Here is a 20543-nt window from a genome sequence, read left to right as displayed (position 1 = left end):
ACAATATGATGAATGTGGATATATGTATTGCATGATAGCATATATATTATCTATCTGCCATCTTGGGGAAGAAGACAGGAAGAAAGGGAAGGAAAGAAAATGGATTGAAGAATGTCATCAAACTATTATTACTATTACTACCACTAATAAATTATTAAAAATTGGGTATATATGTAATTGAGAAATATAATGAAAATAAAATAAAATGATAAAAATACAAGGAAATTACCTTCCACTATTTCTTTTATTGGCCCATTGTTTTTTCTTTAATTTTGAGAAATTATACCATAATCACCTCTGGTCCACTCCATTGTAGGCAATTTACATATGTAAGATTAAAATTTAGGGGAACTGAATCAGGGTAGAAATTAGTTTCTCTCTGCAAGGAGTATTATATTTTTAGAGGTTTATTAAAGGTTAAAGATTAAAGAAAATACAGAATAAGAAAACCACATGTCTAGGCCTCTGGCCTAGACAACCTCACCTACATTATGAAAAGAGCCACGTCTGCTTGCAAGCGGAAACAGGAAAGAAAAAAGAGAACCAAAACCCTTTCCAATCAGGTTAAATGCCCCTTCTTGATCTCAGCCCAGGTGAGAATTCAGTGATATTACAAAGCATTCTGGGGAAGTGGAGCAAGGACTTCTGGGGATTGGAGTCCTGGATTCAAGTCTCCATTTTTACACATACAAACAGGTCATGCCTATCATTTGATAATTGGAAATGGATTTTGAAAAAAGTTAGGGCTTAGGTGACAGTATATAAAATATTACTGTCATTAAATCTAGAGTAGCATCTGTTAGTATTAAATGGTAAGAAATATGCACCTTTGCTAGTTCCTGAAAGTTAAATGAAGCTATCTCAAAGAATCATCAGTATCCAATGCTATTCAAAAGTGAATACAGAAGTCGAATATGTCCACCTCCAGAAAAAGAACTGATGAATAAAAATAAATACAGAACAAAATAAAATGACACCCTGTTTACCTTCTGGTGATTGGAGATTTAAAAAGTAAAACAAATCTGCCATATATTGAGACACTGTTATGGAAAGCTTTAGTTTTAATATAATATTTAAAAAAATAAGCTTAGCATCTGGCTGTATTGTAATTAAAATAAGAACAATGCATAGCTAAAAAGATCTCAAAATTTAAAAAAGACAACAAAGACAACAGTAACTAGAGATTTAAAATAAATTAAAATAATCAAACAGAAATTTGTCTTTATGGAAACTTAAAAATTAATTTGGTTAATTTTTTCTGTTCAGTCATTTCCTTGTGTTTCTATCAAAAAATATCTTTATCTAGTTCAGACCTATTTCTTTCCCCTGTATATGAAGTTACTATTTAGAAACTCTACAGATACAGATCCTCAATTTATTGGTTATGGTATCAGAGCCTTCCCTTACTATCCACAGTCTTGGAAAATTATTTGGAAGACAGAGTTTAAATAATTTTATTCAACTTCACACAGTGAGAGTGAGAGGCAGGATTTGAAGCCAGTTCTTGATAAGTTCTTGATAACTTTAATTTATCATTACAGAAATGATTCAAACAGATTCAAAACAGCTTAAAAACTGATTCAAAACAGAGAGACAAACTCTGTTTTGAATAAAATTCAAGTAATACTTATTTACTCAGTATTTGAATTGCATTGTGCTCATTTAAGTGGACAAAAATAGGTGAATAAGACAAGATTTATATTATTCAGAAATTTACTTTTACTTCTACCAAAGTACATGCTCAATGTATTTGTGTATTCCAAAATTTTCTAAGTATTATGTTTTAAATTTTCTTTGCTTAAACTATGAATAATTCTCTTGAGCTTTTGTAACTTGTAATCTTGAATAATAATAGGGGACACAGATATTTAGTGACTTGCAGGGTCACCTAGCTAATATGGTTTGATTGTAAAACTCATACCAAAGAGATCCTGACCCTGAGGATAAGTCTCTCTCCATTACTGTATTTCATGGCCAATTGAAAAAATATGAAAAAATAATTAAATGTAAAATCATAAACAGTTTACTCATAAATGCTTTATAATGGATTCAGTGCTGACATTAAAATCAGGAATATTTAAGTGACATGGTAGGTAAAGTGCTAGACCTGGAATTCTGATGATCTGAGTTCAAATGAAACCACAGACACTTAACAGCAATGTGAAAGTGAGGAAGGAAGTCATTTGTTCTTGTGAAGATTGGATTTAGCTATCTCCTGATTGTAAAAATGAAGATACTTAGCTCTTTCTTTATAGTGAATCTAGAATTATAAGCTACAATCTAATTTTAGATTTTAACTACAAAAAGGTGTTAAGTAACTATAAAAGGTGAACTTACCAAAAGAGGTGTTAAGTAACCCAAAAGATATAATCTAACCAGGGAAGGTGAGAACTAGTCCTGGAGAAAAGCTTCTGCTGTGATTGATAGATGTTAAAATTTAGGGGAGGTGACACAAGAGTGAAAGATCTTTAAATAGAGCAAAAAAACAACAACAAAAACTGAAGAGACAGTCAGTTGCCTGGGCTTGAAGTGAAGGATGGAAGAGTGACTGGAAGACTGACACCCAGACTTCCTTTTTAGTCTGTCACTGTTGGTGAGTGAAAGGCTGACTTAGTGGACTTGCTTTTCTCTTCCCCTGGCTGGGACTTAGAAATTCTAACTGATATAAGAAGAAGCCAGAGTTTCTCTCTCTCTCTCTCTCTCTCTCTCTCTCTCTCTCTCTCTCTCTCTCTCTCTCTCTCTCTCTCTCTCTCTCTCTCTCTCTCTCTCTCTCTCTTCCTTAATATCTTCCTTCTATTGTAAATAAACTATCATAAATTCCATTTACTTTAGCATTTCATTTTGGGATTTAGAAATTAAATCCCTGGTGACCTAATAATTAATATATTCAAAGTCCAAATGCAATTAAATTTAACATTATCTTATTCAGTTTTCTCATTTGTAAATGGAGGTAAAAATAATAAAACATTCCTCAGTTATTGTGAAGATAAAATATTATTTTAAAAGAGTTTTTGTAAGCCTTAGAGTAGTGTATAAATGCCATGTATTTTATCTGGATTCAAGTCTTGCCTTAGACATATAAAAACTCTGTGATCCTTTGTCAAGTTATTTAACTTTTCAGTATCCTGGATATCTCTTTAAATGTATGTATTTAAATGTATATATATATATATATATATATATATATATATATATATATAAATATGTAGTAGTATGTATTGTAGATTATCTCTATGTTGGCAGGGGGTTTTCACATCAAATTTCCATGAGGATGAAATAAAGGTACAGAAAAAATAAAAAGAGCTTTGGGAAAGATTAAATATGTTTTATAATATATTATCACTAATTTAAATTATATTATTTTTAGCTAGACAAGAAAGGACTATTTGCAATTGACCCACATAATGGACATTCATGTGTTTTCTTCCTTTGGAACATAAAGATGAGGTTTTTACTTTTAGAAATGATTCTATGAATCCAGCAAGATGAACAATGACATCAGATTAGTACTAAGTGATAGTTTATTAGGATGGATACATCTAACCATATAGCCTTCACAGAAACATTTACTCTTTAGAACTCAATACAATCAAAATATGACACTTACAAGAATCAATTATTTTGGGGGTCATCTATCATGCAGTGAATGGAGCTCTGGGCCTGAAGTCAAGAAAGTCTGAGTTCAAATTTAGCCTTAGAAACAACTAACTATATGAACCTGGGCAAACCACGTAACCTTGCTTGCCTCAGTTTCCTCATCTGTAAAATGATCTGGAGAATGAAATGACAAATTACTCTGGTATCTCTGCCAAAGAAAAATCAAACAGGTACGCAAAGTGTTAGAAACAACTCAACAAATTTTCCCAAGTAGATCATTTAACAATTCATTTATTCACTCATTTTTTCCTGAAGTCATGAATAACAGAATTGTGGGTTTGGAAAGACCCTTGAGATTTTATTCTTTTTGTTCTCCATTTTCACACAGAACTGCAGAGACTATCCCTGATACACAATTATTATTTTTTCTTAGAGCTCTTAATTGATAAGATTTTCTTAATCTCTTATAGTACCTCTAAGAATTTTCTCTAATAAAATTATTGTTTACTGGTGAATATTTATAATTAGACTCAAAGAAATTCAAATGGAATCTTACTAGTAAGAATTAGAAAAAAATTATCCCACTGATAAGAGGGTCTTATTTTTTTTAATATGATTTAACTGAAATTTGCTATTAGGTCATAACTAGTCTAAATAAATTCAAGAATTTTAATTAGAAATACACTTAGTATTTTTGAAATACACTATACAAATAGAAAAATGTTCATCAGAAGCCATATCTTGATAAGAAATGATGAAATCTCCCCCAACTAATTTGTATAGTTCTGAAAAACTTTAAGTTATTAAAAAGATAGACATATTTAATATGTTTACTCTCTTTTGCTACCTAAATCCCTGATAATTAGGAAAAACATTTCCTTACCCTGTCAGGAAAAAAATATTTTTTAGCAGGATAATAATGCCTCCTCCTCAGCATCATTAGGCTTCTAGATGGAGGATATGATTAATGCACAGAGTAGAATCATTTACATCAGGGGGCCTGTTCAAAACAGTAGGTGCAGAATCTTGTTCCCTGATAAACACAACTGTAATGATGAGCTATTAGTTTGGGGCTGCTAATGTTTTTGAATTATTAGAATTAGGGAGATATCTACATTTGATAAGCAGTCATTATATGCTCATGCACTCTAAGTAATTATTAGTTACATAGGTTATAATGCTATTATGCCTGTTAACACCTGAACCTATAGCCATTCAACAGGTAAGTTTAATTGTTAAAATTACAGTTATTCTCAAGGAAATAAAGAGATAATGAATAAAACAGAAAGTTGAAGTTAACATCTAAATATAATTACTATGCTGTTTTGCTTAGATTGCTTAGATTTACAGGATTTAAGCAAACAATTTTAAGTAGCTAAGAGATTTTGCAATATATTTTTACAAAATCTAGAGTAAAAAAATCTCCAAATTTTGTATGATGTCTTAACTTGATGGGCATTTATGAAGTGCCTCCTAGGGAAAATGAATGTGAGAGATGTGTGGAATGCAGAAAATCATTAAACAGTCCTGCAGGACTCAATATGTATGTAGATAAATAGAGAACAATCAAAACTGATTGGAGGCAAGGACACTAAAATAGGGTTGTAGGTCAGATCAAGATAAGCATCACATAGGAAGTAATGCTTAAACTTTGAAAAACAATGATTCTGAACTAGAGGTAAAAAAGAAGAAAGTATACATTTCAGATTAAGGAAATAGCTTCCAAATATTCAGAAGCAGAGGATGGAACATAGAAGTCAGGGAACTTTTAGTTGAACAGGCTTGCTTGGCTGGAACATAGAGTATATGAAGGAAAGAAATGTGTAATAAGACTGGAATAAAATTTGATATTCTAAAGGAGTTCTAAATTTGGGTCCATGAACTTATTTTTAATATTTTAAAAACTGAATTTTATTAAAACACATATGCTTCAAAGTTCTTTAAAGTTAAGTGGCACAGTGGATAATGTGGCCCTGGAGTCAGGAACTTCTGAGTTTATATTCTGCCTCAATCATTTACTTAATAAGTGACCCTTAACAAGTCATTTAACCTCTATCTCAGTTTCCTCAACTGTAAAATAGGGATTACCTAAAATCCAGGGCTTTTCTGAGGTCCAAAAGAGATACTTATAAAGTGCTTAGCACAGTGCTTGTTACATAGTGGATGCTTAATAAATTCATTTTTCCTTCCTTCCTTGCTTCCTTGCTTCCTTGCTTCCTTGCTTCCTTGCTTCCTTGCTTCCTTGCTTCCTTGCTTCCTTGCTTCCTTGCTTCCTTCTTTCCTTCCTTCCTTCCTTCCTTCCTTCCTTCCTTCCTTCCTTCCTTCCTTCCTTCCTTCCTTCCTTCCTTCCTTCCTTCTTCCCTTCATTACCTCCATCCTTCCTTATTTCTTTCCTTTCTTTCTTTCATTAACTCATAAAATGTTATTATAAGAAATGACGCATGAGTTATTTAAAATTGCCAAAGAATTCCACAACTTAAAAAGAGGATATTTTTAAATTGGCTCTCTCATTCCACGCCATTCAAAATATCCAGTATATACACATATTGTGACAAATAAAGGATGAATAATTCAGATTCAACAAAATGATATTTTTCTCCATAAAATATTGCTATATTAAATGGTGATTTAAAAAAATAGAAGCTGAGAATTCTCCCTTAAACAAAGTCTTACCAGAATTTATTGTTAAATGATAAGTTTTAGAATTGAAATAATAGCACTGACAATCCATACCTTAAGAGTAGATACATATATCACCAAATAGATAGCCTTTAATATAGTATAATTTTTAGGGTTCCAGAAAAGGGTCTTTTTGCTAACTCATTGTTCTTGTTTTTTCCAAATTACTCATTCTAACAGTTAAAGCATACAAGGCTGCTTATTCAAATATAACTCAATGGAGAGGGATAATGTATTAATTTGTTATCATCCAATAACACCTTAAACTGAATTAATTTTTCAGATTAATTCTAGGGAACATCTGGCCTTTGAGAGAATAGACATCTTTATAGTAACAAGAAATACAGAAGTCCTCATGGTACAAAGGGAGTAAGCAAGGGTTCAACAAAACTGGCAGGAAATAACTCAAATTCAATCTAGAAAGAATCCCTGAAACTTTAGTAAAGATGAGGACAGTAGAGAAGAATAACGAAGACAAACTTTCTTTCACACAGATTTAGCTTTGGATCAACCCTTGTTAAAGTGTTTAGTAAGCTCTTCTCTATATAATATGCAATATGGGGATTTTCTCTCTATGATTAATGAAGACAATGAAGACAAACTAAGATACTAAATATTAAAAAGATATACAAGATAAGAAAAAAATAACAATTAATATTCATATAGGTATGTAGGCTCAATATGGAAGTTAATCTTCATTGATAAAAATCATAATCCATCTATACCTGTTCACTCTGTTCACCATTTCTCCATTGACCTCTCCAAAGATCATCAATGAGACTCCATTGTCAGAGGCCTTCATCCTTTTCTTCTAACATCATGAGATTATTAGTGGAATACTGAGAGAGCCTTAATGCAGGGCAAAACAGCAGAGCTAAGAAATTATTTATACAATGTAGAATTATTAAGTAAAAGAAAACAACTTTGAAAGACTTTAGAACTATGACTATTACAATGATAAACCATCTGTCCAAAAGAAGGTTAAACATGCTATCCACTCAATGACAGAGGAATAATGAATGCTTAAACACAAAAGTGGATATGCATTTTCAGACCTAGCTAATGTGCAAATCTCTTTTGCTGTATAATGAAGATATATATATTTTTTCATGCATTATTTCAGTTTGCTCTTACATTTATTTACTTGAGGGGAGGGAGCAGTGAAGAACCTTGATCTTGTCAAATGATTTAGCCCATCTTCTCTTCCTGTCATGAATTTTTATAAAATCATATATATCTGTGATTTTTTTGGGGGGATTTCTCATTGGTTATATGTTGAAACTTGATCACATTCAATGTGATTATCCTTTGTATAATTCTCATATTTAATTATTCAGAGAAAATGATGCTCCATACATTGATATAGCAATAATCATGTTTGTACATAAGATGAATTTATTTTAACAATGATTACAAATACTTTTCATTGTACTGAAATATATTATTAAAAAATATTCTAGGAAATAATATTTCTTGTTGCTTCTGAGAATATAATACAGTTCATTTAGTCAATTTATTCCTTTTCTAATTTGATAAATATCTGTGAGAATATTGCATTCTGGGAATTAAGGTGGCAAAGTAATGGATGTTTAGCCTTCCCAAACCATAAAACACATATATAAAAAATAAAGTTCCTTAAAACCAAGGAAAGTAAGAGTAACGTGTCTTACTTGGGTGATAAGGGAGAATAATCCAGAGAGTGTGGCATTGTAGAGAACCAGCAGAATCTATAACAGGCCAAAGATCTTCCATACGACCTGAGGCAACAAAAAGCAAAACAGGGAGCAATCCTATATGGTGCCAAACAACCTGAAGCAAGAAAACAGCAGACTGGGAACAGTCCAATGCCAGCAGAAGTACTGAAAGGGCAGAACATAGAACAACCCAAAGTAATAACAGAGAGAGAGATTAGCCCAATGAGCTACCAAGAGGACTGGGACAATAGAACAGCAGATTGTGGAGCAGTTCTACATTCTACCAAATTATCTGAGGCAATGAAACAACAGAGCAGAGGACCAGCTTCCAGTTTGTCTGAGATAATAAAAGGGAACAGCCAAATGTGCTGCCTAGCAGTCTAAGACAAGGAAACATCAAATTAAGGAGTATCCCTGTGCTGCCAAAATACTTTGAGCAAAGAAACAGCAAAGTGGGTGGGCAGCCCTAATAGAAAAGTGGGGGAATAGTCCAACACCAGCCTTACATGCTTCCACATGGCCTGAGGCAATGAAACAGCAGAAGAGGGGAATAGCCCATCACAGGAGAAAATAGGGAAATTGATAGCAAAGGGAGAATAATTCAACTGAACAAAATAGCTGCAAGCTTTCCCACTAGAGACCTTTCAGACATACCTCCTCAAATGGCACACACTTAGAGCCACAAAAAAACCCAGGTCCATCTCAAGCACCAGAGAAGGTTACACTACAAGCTTAGGCAAAGTTCCACCCACATAAGTCCAGAACAGAATAGACAAGGAAAGAAAAAAAAGGAAAATAATAACTAGAAAATTTAGTAAAAGACAAAGAAAGAACCCAACATTAGAAAGGTACTTTAGTGACAGGGAAGATCAAAATATAAACTCAAAAGAGGACTACATTGGCAAAAAAAGAAACATGTGAAGCCTCAAAGGGAAGTGAGAAATAACAACAGCCCCTCTCCCTAATTCTTGGAAGAATATGAAACGAAGTTAAAAATCAAATAATATTGGAAATTATAGAAAGATTCAACAATTTGGAAGCTATATTGTTCTAAATGGAAATGAAGAAAAAAAATCTGAAGAAAAATAATTGCCTAAAGACAAATGGAAAAGGGAATCCAAAAGTTCAAAGAAGAATATAAATCCCAAAATTAGAACTAAGCAAATGGAAGCTAATGACTACATAAAGAATTAGAAAACAATAAGAAAAAAAATCATAATAATGAAAATAATAGAAAATCTGAAATGACTCATTTCAAAATAGAATTAGGAGAGACAATATAAGAAACAGAAGAGTATCTGAGAGTTATGATAAAATGGAAGTAAAAGAGTCTAGGAATCATTATAAGAAATTATCATTGAAAATTATCCTTATTTATTTGCCACAAGAGAGAAAAATAGAAATAGAAAGTATCATCCAATCACGTCCTGAAAGTTATCCTAAAATAAAATATACCAGGACTACTCTATCAGAATTCATAAACTCTCAGACAAAGAAAAATACTTCAAACAGCCAAAGGAAACAATTAAAACATTGTGTAACCTCAGACCGTAATGGATAAGACTTCTACATTAAAGGATTGGAAAACATGAAATATTTTATATAAGGGAAAGAATCTAAGCCAAGAATCACATACTCAGAAAAACTAAGCATAATATTATAGGAGAAAAAGTGATATCTAATAAAGAAAGGGCCTTGAGGCATTATTGATCAAAACAAAAATAGAGCAGAAAAGAAAATTTGGTAAGCAAATTCACCATTTAAGAGAAACAAAAACAGTAAATAGAAAAGTGAAAATTTAACAGTTTCAATAATTTTGAATTAAGCAAATTCAGACTTTGGAGACCACAATTAAGATAGTTAAGATGAATATGATAATCATGTCACATAAATTACTTAAAGTATTTAAAATAATTAAAAACATGACTATTAGGAAAGTGAGAAGTGTACATATAAAGAAGAAAGGGAGTAAGTAGAATAGAATGGGTTGTGTTAATTTTTTTTTTTTGTGGTTGGACTCTGAATATTTATATGGGTCATCTCCAGGGATTTAATTTCCAAATCCCAAAATGAATTACTAAAGAAAATGGAATTTATGGTAGTTTATTTTCAACAGAGGGAAGATATTAAGGAATGAGAGAGAGAGAGGAAACTCCAAATCCCTCTGAACCAGGTAGAAATACTAAGGCCCTAATCAGTGAAAAGAGTCTCAACATGATGGGCCTTTCTTAGAGGTTTATACCTCCCAGAAAGGCAGGGTCACTAAGTCAGCCTTTCACTCACCAACAGTGACCATATAAATGGAAAGAAGTTTGCATGTCTGTCTTCCAATCGCTTCTCAAATGTTTGTCTTCCAGGCTCTCCTCCAAGTCAGAGACCTCTTTGATCTCCTCAAATTGAATATATCTTCTTCTGGCTAATGGTCCTCTTTCTAAATATCCTTTTCTCTTTTGTTATCTCCCCTAAATTTCACATCTACCAATCAGAGTAGATGCTCCTCTCCAGGACTTCTCACTCTTTAGTTCACACTTTCTTTGGTTAGATTATACCTTTTGGATTACTTAACACCTTTTTGTAGTTAAAATGGGTAGATCTATTTAAAATACTGAGTAATCACCCATTGGCGATTAAAATCTAAAAATAGATTGTGGATTGCAATTCAATCTTCCCAAAAAAGGAAGAGAGAAGTACCTTCATTGTTATAATCAGGGGATAGATAAATCCATTCTTCACAGTTGGTATCCCCCCAAGAGTTCAAGGGATGAGAAAAGGGAACACATGATGAAAATTAAAAAAAAAGAAAAAGAAGGGGGTAAATTATGCAGTAAATAATTTCACATAAGAGGGGTGTAAGAGTCAAGACAGAGGAGAATATTGAGGTGTGTGGTTGACAGTGCTTGAATTTTACTCTCATTCAATTAGCTCAAAGTAAAAATAATACCCACCCTCAGGCAGCTATAGAAACCTACCTGACACTACAGGAATGGCCAATTAGAGAAGGCAGTGATGAGAAGAAAAACCTTTGTGAACATGAAAAAGCTAAAAGAAGAGAGAGAAAGAGAGAGAGACAGAGAGACAGAAAGAGAGAGAGAGAGAGACAGACAGACAGACAGATAGACAGACAGACAGTCAGACAGTCAGACAGTCAGACAGACAAACAGAAACAATGAATAACTGGGAGAAAATAAAACAGAGGGAAATGACGAGCAATCATACCTATGCTTGGTCTTAAAATCTTTCCTTTCCCAAACATCTGACATGTATACCATTCTGTGTTCACCTAATTTACTTATAGTTTCCTTCCTTATAATCAAGTCATTCAGCCCTTCTGAGTTCATCTTGGTATAGGGTGTGAGATGTTGATCCAAACCTAATCTCTCCCATACTGTCTTCCAATTTTCCCAGCAGTTTTTATTAAATAGTGGAATTTGGTCCCCAAAATTGGGACCTTTGGGCTTATCATAGACTGTATTGCTGAAGTCACTTACCCCAAATCTATTCCACTGATTCTCTTTTCTGTCTCTTAGGCAGTACCATATTGTTTCAATGATCATTGCTTTATAGTATAGTTTGAGATCTGGGACTATGAGGCCACCTTCCTTCACATTTTTTTTTCATTATTTCCCAGGATATCCTTGATCTTTTGTTCTTCCAAATGAACTTTGTTAAGTTTTTTTTCTAATTAAGTAAAAAAGTTTTTTGGTCATTTGATGGATATGACATTAAATAAGTAAATTAGTTTGGATATGAATATCATTTTTTATTATGTTAGCTCATCCTACTCATGATCAGTTAATGTTTTTCAATTATTTAGATCTAGTTTTAATTGTGTGGAACATATTTATAGTTGTATTCATATAGTTCCTGTGTTTGTCTTGGCAGATAGATTCCCAAGTACTTTATATTGTCTAGGGTGATTTTAAATGGAATTTCTCTTTCTAATTCTTGCTGCTGAGATGTGTTGGAGATATGTAGAAATGCTGATGACTTATGTGGGTTTATTTTGTATCCTGCAACTTTGTTAAAGTTGTTGATTATTTCCACTAGCTTTTTAGTTGATTCTCTAGGATTCTTTAAGTAGACCATCATATCATTTACAAGAGTGATATCTTGGCCTCCTCATTGCCAATTTTAATACCTTCAGTTTCTTTTTCTTCTCTAATTGTTACTGCTAGTGTTTCTAGTACAATATTAAATAATAGAGATGATAATGGGGATTCTTGTTTCACTCCTGATCTTATTGGGAATGCATCTAATTTATCCTCATCACAGATGATGTTGGCTGATGGTTTTAGATAAATACTATTAATTATTTTTAGGAAAGACCCTTCTATTCCTATAGTTTCTAGTGTTTTCAATAGGAATGAGTTTTGTATTTTTGACAGTCTTTTTCTGCATGTATTGAAATAATCCTGCGATTTTTTTGTTGGTTTGCTTGTTGATATGGTCAATTGGTTTTCCTAATATTGAACCAACCTTGCATTCCTGGTATAAATCCCACCTTATCATAATGAATAACCCTCATGATCACCTGCTGGAGTCTTTTTGCTAGTATTCTATTTAAGATTTTTGCATCTATGTTCATTAAGGAGATTGGTCTATAGTTTTCTTTCTCTGTTTTTGACCTGCCTGGCTTTGGAATCCGTACCATATTTGTATCATAAAAGGAATTTGGTAGAATTCTCTCTTTGCTCATTATATCAAATAGTTTGTATGATATTGGGATTAATTGTTCTTTCCATGTTTGATAAAATTCACTTTTGAATCCATCAGGTCCTGGGGATTTTTTCTTAGGGAGTTCTTTGATGGCTTGTTCAAATTCTGTTTCTGATATGGGATAATTTAAGAATTCTATTTCTCCTTCTGTTAATCTAGGAAATTTATATTTTTGTAAATATTTATCCATATCATCTAGATTGCCATATTTGTTGCCATATTATTGGGCAAAGTAGTTTTTAATGATTGCCTTAATTTCCTCCTCATGAGAGGTGAGTTTTCCCTTTTCATCTATGACAGTGTTAATTTGGTTTTCCTTTTTCCTCCTTAATTTCTTAGATTGACCAGTACTTTGTCTATTTTTTGTTTTTTTTTCAAAATACCAGCTTCTAGTCTCCTTTATTAATTCAATAGTTTTTTCACTTTTGATTTTATTAATTTCTCCCTTAATTTTTAGGATCTCTATTTTGGTTTTCATCTGTGGATTATTAATTTGTTTGCTTTCAAGTATTTTGATTTACATATCTAATTCATTGACCTCTGCCCTCTTTAATTTGTTAATATATGAACTCAAGGATATACATTTCCCCCTGAGTACTACTTTGGCAGCATCCCATAGATTTTGAAAGGATGTGTCATCATTGTCATTTCCTTCAATGAAATTATTAATTTTTTCTATTATTTGTTCTTTAACTAACCAATTTTATAGAATAATATTATTTAATTTCCAATAAATTTTTGATTTGGCTCTCCATGTGCACTTCCTGATTATTATTTTTATTGAATTATGATCTTAAAAGGTTGAATTTATTATTTCTACTTTTCTGCATTTGTTTGCCATGTTTTTATGCCCTAGTACATGGTCAATGTTTGTGAATGTACCATGTGATGCTGAAAAGAAGGTATGTTCTTTTTTGTCCCTATTTATTTTTCTCCATATTTCTATTAACTCAAATTTTTCTAAGATTTCATTCACATCTCTTGCCTCTTTCTTATTTATTTATTTTTAAATTTTATTTATCCAAATTTGATAGTGGTAAGTTAAGGTTTCCCACTAGTATGGTTTTACTATCTATTTCCTACTTCAACTCAATTAGTTTCTCCTTTAGAAATTTGGATGCTATACCATTTGGTGCATACATGTTGATTACTGACATTTCCTCATTTTCTATAAGGATGTAGTTAACTCCCTATCCCTTTTAATCAGATCTGTTTATACTTTGGCTTTTTCAGATATGATGAATGAGACTCCTGCCTTCTTTATCTCAATTGAGGCCCAATAGGTTTTCCTACAACCTTTAATGCTAACCTTTTGAGTGTCTACCTGCCTCAGGTGTGTTTCTTGTAGATTATTATTTGGTAGTATTTTGGTTTCTAATCCACTTTGCTATTTGTTTTTATTTTATGATGCTATTTGTTTTTATTTTATGAATGAGTTGATCCTATTCTTGTTCAAAGTTATGATTACCACTTCTGTATTCCACAGAATTTTGATATCCTCTCCTAGTTCTGTCCTTTCTTCTTTTGCTATATCCCTTTAAACCTGTGGTTTGTTTTTAATCAGTCCCCCTAATCCCCACCCTTAGTATGCTTCCCTTTCTTTCCCCTTCCTTTTTGTTCCCTTATTTTTTTAGGGTCTGTTAATTTCCCTTCCCCCTCTCTTTCTCTCCCTTTTTGTACTCACTCCCCTTTACCCCCCTTAGTTTTCCCTTCTCATTTTCCCTGTAGGGTAAGATAGAACTCAATACTCCAATGGATATAGATGCTCTTCACTCTCAGAATTGATTTTACTCAGAGTAAGGTTTAAGTATTACCTATTAGCACTCTCTTCTTCTCCTTCTTATAAGAGTATTCTTCCCCTCTCCATCCTATGTGTGTCTTTGTGTGATAAAATTATCCTATTTATCTTATTTCTTCAAGTATTTCTTGAAGTCATCTTCAATTCCCCCCTCCTTTTTTCATTTTTAGCATATCATCTTATAACAATTATTACCCCAATCTCTTCCTGTGAATGATTCTTCTAATTACTATAATAGTGAATATAATTTTTGAGTTACAAATAACATTTACCCCATATGCTGATATAAATAATTTGATCTTATTGAATACCTTAAATAAAAAAGTTTGAATAAAAAACTTTTTCCCCCTTTCCCTCTCTTTCTTATTTTTCTTTTCATGTTTTTCTTGATATTTGTGTTTGGATGTCAAATTTTCCTCTTAGTTCTGGTATTTTCTTTACAAATACTTGGAAATCTTCTATTTTGTTGAATGCTCATATTTTCCCCTGGAAGTATATAGTCAGTTTTCATGGGTAGGTGATGCTTGGTTGAAGACCCAATTCTCTTGCCTTTCTGATTATCATATTCCAAGCCTTGCTGTCCTTTAGTATGGAAGCTGCCAGATATTGTATAATCCTGATTGGTACTCCTTGATATCTGAATTGTCTCCTTTTCCCTTCTTGTAAAAGTTTCTCCTTAGCTTGGAAGCTCTTGAATTTGTCAATTTGTCAATTATATTCCTGGGAGTTGTCTTTTGAAGATTTAGTGTAGAGGGTGTCCTATGAACTCTTTCAATGTTTATTTTGCCCCCTTGTTCAAGAACATCAGGGCTGTTTTTTGGGATCATTTCTTGTAGTATGATGTCAAGATTTCGGTATATTTCTGGGTTTTAAGGTAGATTAATGAGTCTCAAATTTTCTTTTTGAAACCGATTCTCATGGTGTATCATCTTGTCAGTATGATATTTTATTTTCCTTCTATTTTTTTAGTCTTTTGACTTTGCTTTATTAATTTTTGCTGTGTTGTGAGATCATTGGCTTCCAATTGCCCACTTCTAGTCTTTAAAGCACGGTTTTATGCTATAATCTTTTGATTTTCCTTTTCAGTTCAGTCTATCCTGCTTTTCTTGGCCTCCAGATGATTCTCCAATTGGGACTTCTTTTCCTTTAAACTTATTTTCATTTTGAACTATTTCCCGCTTTTCTTGCCATAAGGCTTTCATCTTTTTGATTAACTCCAATTTACATTATTCATTATTGGTAGTTGTAGACCTAGTTCCCTTGATTTCCAGAATATCATATTCCATGCCTTTCAGTAATTCAGTTTAGGGGCAGCCACATCCTTTGTTATCCTAACTGTAGTTCCATGGTATCTGAATGACTTCTTTTTAGCACCTTGTAATATTTTTCTTTGGTCTGGTAGTTCTAGAATTTGGTTATAATATTCCTAGATATTGTCAGTTGGAGATTAAGTACAGGAGGTGATCTGTGGATTCTTTCAATCTCCACTTTTCCCTCTTGTTCTAACATTCCAGGGCAGTTTTCTTGGATAATTCCCTGTAGGATGATGTCAAGGGTTTTTCTTTTGTTATGGTCTTCCAGGAGACCAATGATCCTTAAGTTATCTCTCCTGGAACGATTTTCTAAATCTTCTGTTTTGTGAATGAGATGTTTCATATTTTCCTCAATTTTTTTTCATTCTTTTGATTTTGTTTTATAGTTTCCACCTACCTTGAGAAGTTGCTTGCTTCTAATTGTTGTAATCAGGTTTGTAAAGACTGAATTGCATCTCTGGATTTTTGGTCATCCTTGTGGTCTGGTTTTTTTGTAGGTCATCTTTCATCTCCTTTGCCTCATTTTCAAGCTGATTAATTTTGCCTTTCAATACACTATTTTCTCATTTTAGTTCAAGTGCCTCTGTTTGCAGATGACTTATCTAACTTTTTAAGTTATTTTCCCATTTGTCTTGATCCTATCTTAATTGTGTTTTGAATTGTACTTTGAGTTCTTTCAAAGCTTGTGTCCAATTTGCTGGAGTTTCTGTTTTATTCTTAGTGTTCCTTGATTTTCCTCTGTTACATTTGCTCTTTGTTCATTGCCTGGATAGAAGCTGTCGATTCTAATTTGCTTTATCTTTTTCTGTTCTTTGTTCATATTTGTCCCTTCTTTCCCCCCTGTAGTTGCCTGCACTCTTGCTCCTCTCATTGGAAGAAGGAATCCAAATTACTTTTGTGTCACAAATATAATATTGATATATAAACCAGGAAGACCTAAATCAGAGAAAGAAAACTATTGACCAATCTATCTCCCAAATCAAATTGATGCACAAATTTTAAATAAAACAAGCAAAGTAATTAAAGCATTATGCACAAACATCATACAAAATGATCACGTTTTATATTTTTCATTTTTAACTATTAAAGAAATTCATTTAAAATTAATAATTATGTCTTTTTGTGTATCTATAAAATGGCTATATTAAATTATGATTTATCAACTCTTCTTTTTAAAAAATATTGTTCTAGATATATGTGATAACAATTTTCAACATATGTTTTCTGAATTATATGACCCAAATGGTCTACCTCCATTTCTTCAATTCCCTACCCCATCTCAGATATGTCAAGCAATTGTATTTGGCTTATATATGTATTAACAAGCAAAACATCTTCCATATGTGTATTGTAGAAAGAGAATACTCACTTAATATCAACATTCCAAAACAAAAATGGAAATAAACCAGTGAAAATATAGTTTGCTTAATCTACATTCTTACTCCATCAGTTATGCCTCCAGAGGTGAATGGAATTCTTTGTCATAAGTCTTCTGAACTGTCCTGCATCATTGCATAGCTATGAATAATGAAGTGTTTCAGAGCTAATCATTGTACAATATTTCTTTTACTATGTACAGTATTCTCCTGAATCTGCTTATTACACTCTGCATCAGAAGTTACGTGTTTTTCTAGCTTTTTGTGAAATGATCCTGTTCATAATTTCTTATATTAGTATTCCATCACCATAATATACCACAACTTGTTCATCTATTTCCCCAATTGATAGATATCTCTTCATTCTCTATTTCTGCCACCAAAAAAAGATATGTTATAAATATTTTTGTACAAGTAGTCCCCCCCTTCCCATCTTTTATTTTAGAATCAATTTTGGATACAGAAACAGTAGTGATAGTGCTGGGTGAAAGGGTGTGCAGTTTTAGATAGATACTATTTGTCATTTTAAGGAATGGCCAATTTATTCCTATGCTTTCTACTATTTTTATATGAATGGATGTATCTTGTCAAAGGTTTTTCACTTCTACTATGTTTTTTGTCAGTTTGTTTATGGATACAGCCAATTATGCCCAAAGTATTCCTAATATCAAAACATTCCTGCATTTCTCGTAAAAATCCTATCAAGTCATAGCAAATGATTCTTGTGATATATTATTAGTTTCCTTACAAGTATTTGGTTAAAACTTATGCATCCATATTCATTAAGGAAATTGGCCTATAATTGTCTTTGTTTTTGTTCTTCCTGGCTTCAATATCAACAGCCTATTTGTGACATAAAAGAAATTTGATAGCAATCCTTTTACCATTTTCTCAAATAGTTTATATAATATTAAGATTATTTATTCTTTAAATGTTTAATATAAATAATTTGTGAATCCATTTGACCCTTTTATCTTAGGGAGTTAATTGATGACTTCTTCAATTTCTTTTACTGAGATGGGATTATTTATTTTCTTTTTTGGCTCTGCTCTTTTCTTCTGCCCTTGTAAGTTTATGCCTTTATCTTATTTGTCTATCTCTGTAATGATTTTCTGTGGTTAGATGGGATTTTTTAGTGTTTGTTCATTTTCTTGACTTTTATTTTTATCTAAAAAGCAGGTGCTACTCTCAGGTTAGAGAAATACCCTCATACTTTAGTTTTTTCTTTACTGTAAACCTCAGCTCTAGTTTTGGAATTCTGCAAGTTTCAGTTCTTTTGAGGTGGTATTATGGCCTATGGGGCTAGGAGTTCTGAAAGCCAACCCCCCTCATGCTTATTCAGTCTTCCCCTCGACTTACAATTGGCTTTAAAGGCCCAAAACACTGTTATCTACATTGTGCTGGGGCTCTGGACCTCACCTTTGGTATAGGCATGGGGTTGGGACTTCCTCTGGGCTTATACCAGTCAGTTGCCTGTGGACTGCCTTGCTCTTGGGTTGTTTTCTCACTGTTGGCTTGGGCAGGTTTTCTTGGCCTCCTGTTAGGCTTCCACAATCCAGGCACACTGAAGTCTGCCTTGTGCTGTGAGTGGGGTTTAACTGAAGGCTTATAAGAGGGCTTAGAACTTTAAGGGGTGGGAATGAGGGTGCTCTGTCATTGGCTTAAGCAAGATACCAGGGTCTTGATGTTAGTTTGGGCCCAAATTCAGAACTTCCAGCAATAGAAGATTGGTGGGTAGGCTTGCTGTTGGCTTGCCCTCACTCTCAGTGTTGTGGCCTTGCTGTGGGCTCCACTGTCCTCTCACTCCAATAAGATACCCTCTCTGACTACTTTCTAAGATTTTTTTTTTTGCAAGAAAATAACTTCATCTCACCTTCTTGCTGGTTCTATCACTCTAGAATTAATTTTTAAGTGTTATTTTAAGGTTGGTTGGAGAGGATACTCAGGATTTTCAAGGTTTCATGCCTCTACTCTGCCATCTTGTGTCTACCTCCAATCAGGTGAGTTTTCTATTAGGATTTCAATATAGTACAATTTAATAAAATGATAACAAAATTGAACATATCAATTTAGAAACCCCAAAATGAAAGCATATTTTATGGTTTTGTTTTAAAGTAACAGCTTCAATAGATGCAGAAATAAAGACTTTGACAAAATCATTCCTTTTTAAAACATTAAAAACCATTGCAATTTATTTTTTAATTTAATTTTTCTTTTTTTATTTATAATATTTTATCATGGTTGCATGATTCATGATACCCCTCCCCTTCCAATCCCCCTCCCAGGATGACAAGCAGATACACTGGATTATACGTGTATCATTGTTCAAAGTTTATTTCCATGTTATTCATTATAGGGAGCAAGGGAAATGGAGGGACCTTGGAGTGCTGAAGGGGTTCCGAAGAATGGGAGTAAATATGGTGAAATGGGAAATGAAAGCACTCACTCCTCTGATGTTCAGCAGACCATCTTTAATCCACAAAATAACACACTACACAGCTACAGTAGACAAGTTATATTTTTTACTTGTGGGCAAGTCAAACCCACCTAGCATAAGAAACTAGACAGTCATCAAAATAGATTCTGAGAAATGTTACCTTCTTAGAATTCTGGGAACTCCTTATCTTTCTACTAGCAGTAACCAGACAGACACCTGGGGCAATGTCATTGCTTGACTCAGCCTCCCTGACTCAAAACTTACTCTTTTCTCTGAGGAGGTACTTCCAAGCCAGCCCTTGTTCAAGAATGCTAGAGGAGAGAGGAACAAGGCAAGGAGGACTTGCCCCTTTGCATTCTCTACAATTCACATTTGCAATAGAGTGATCTTTTAACATAAAAACCCATAGTAAGCTATGTGATTGATCATGTTTTTCTTCTGCATTTTTGTTTCCAACATTCTTTCTCCGAATGTGGATGGCATTCTTTCTTTCTTTTAAGTTCCTGTTGATTGTCCTCAATCATTGCATTGCTGCTACTAGAAACGTCTATTACATTTGATTGTGCCATAATATATCAGTCTCTGTGTACAACATTCTCCTGCTTCTGCTACTTTCACTCTGCATCAATTCCTGGAGGTCTTTCTAGTTCACCTGGAATTCCTCAAAATTCCTCCAGTTCATTATTCCTTTCAGCACAATAATAATCTGTCACCATCAGATACCACAATTTATTCAGCCATTAATCAAATTGATGGACATCCCTTCATTTTCCAAATTTTTGTGAGCTACAAATATATTTTTACATCTTTTTCCTTATTATCTCTTTGAGGTACAAACCTAACTGTGGTATGGCTCGGTCAAAGGGCAGGCATTCTTTTAAAGCTCTTTGTTCATAGTTCCAAGTTGCCTTCCAAAATGCTTGGACCAATTCA

Source organism: Monodelphis domestica, chromosome 2 (genome assembly GCF_027887165.1).
Source record: "Monodelphis domestica isolate mMonDom1 chromosome 2, mMonDom1.pri, whole genome shotgun sequence".
NCBI lineage: Eukaryota > Metazoa > Chordata > Mammalia > Didelphimorphia > Didelphidae > Monodelphis > Monodelphis domestica.
Note: the sequence above shows the minus strand (reverse complement) of the source record.